General features: G+C 36.4%; 1 protein-coding gene across 2 annotated transcripts in view; it reads right to left on the bottom strand.

The window, feature by feature from the left end:
• LOC107745953 (natterin-like protein) overlaps nt 1-270 on the bottom strand; it is a 2,949-nt gene extending 2,679 nt beyond the window's left edge. For both annotated transcript variants that reach the window (XM_016559986.1, XM_016559985.1), the window contains exon 1: nt 38-270. The gene's annotated coding sequence lies outside the window, so the exon portion shown is untranslated. The remainder of the gene's footprint in view (nt 1-37) is intronic.
• Nucleotides 271-579: the final 309 nt, after the last annotated feature.

The raw sequence follows: 579 nt of genomic DNA on the forward strand, positions 1-579 counted from the left end.
AAAAAAAAAAAAAAAAAAAAAAAAGTAACTTTCTTACCTCAAAATTAGTTTTATCCCCTCTAAATTCTGCTGTCTGACACAGAACTCTGCTTCCTCACTTGTGGAATAAGGACTAAACTGAGCATGTGTGAAGTGAAACAGGCGATTTGTTGCTTATTCCTGATTGGAGGAATTGGAGGCATTGCAACTGACGATGTTGCAACCATTTCCGGTCTTGCCAATATTTTCAAAAACATTATCAAAAAAGCAAGGCGTTAGCGTTCTCTTGAAAACTACAGTCACATGTTTGGATCACAGTTGAAACTAAAACTAGGACAAGAAATGAGGAACCTGCTTTTCAGATGTGCTGACAAACCAGTTTTTTCTGCAAACTCAGAACCAGGAAGCAGCTTTTGAATAATCAGAACAGATTTTAAAACACTAGATATCACGCACTTGCTGACTTACAAGTTACAATTGAAAAACTGTACATCCTACACTAAACAATTGAGGATTATACACTACTAGTTTTTCCAAGTCATTCCAATCACAAACTCGAACAGAAACACATGCCTCAAATGTTGTCACAAAACTGCACAG

Source organism: Sinocyclocheilus rhinocerous, unplaced genomic scaffold (assembly GCF_001515625.1).
Source record: "Sinocyclocheilus rhinocerous isolate Xijiao unplaced genomic scaffold, SAMN03320098_v1.1 scaffold4514, whole genome shotgun sequence".
NCBI classification, from domain to species: domain Eukaryota; kingdom Metazoa; phylum Chordata; class Actinopteri; order Cypriniformes; family Cyprinidae; genus Sinocyclocheilus; species Sinocyclocheilus rhinocerous.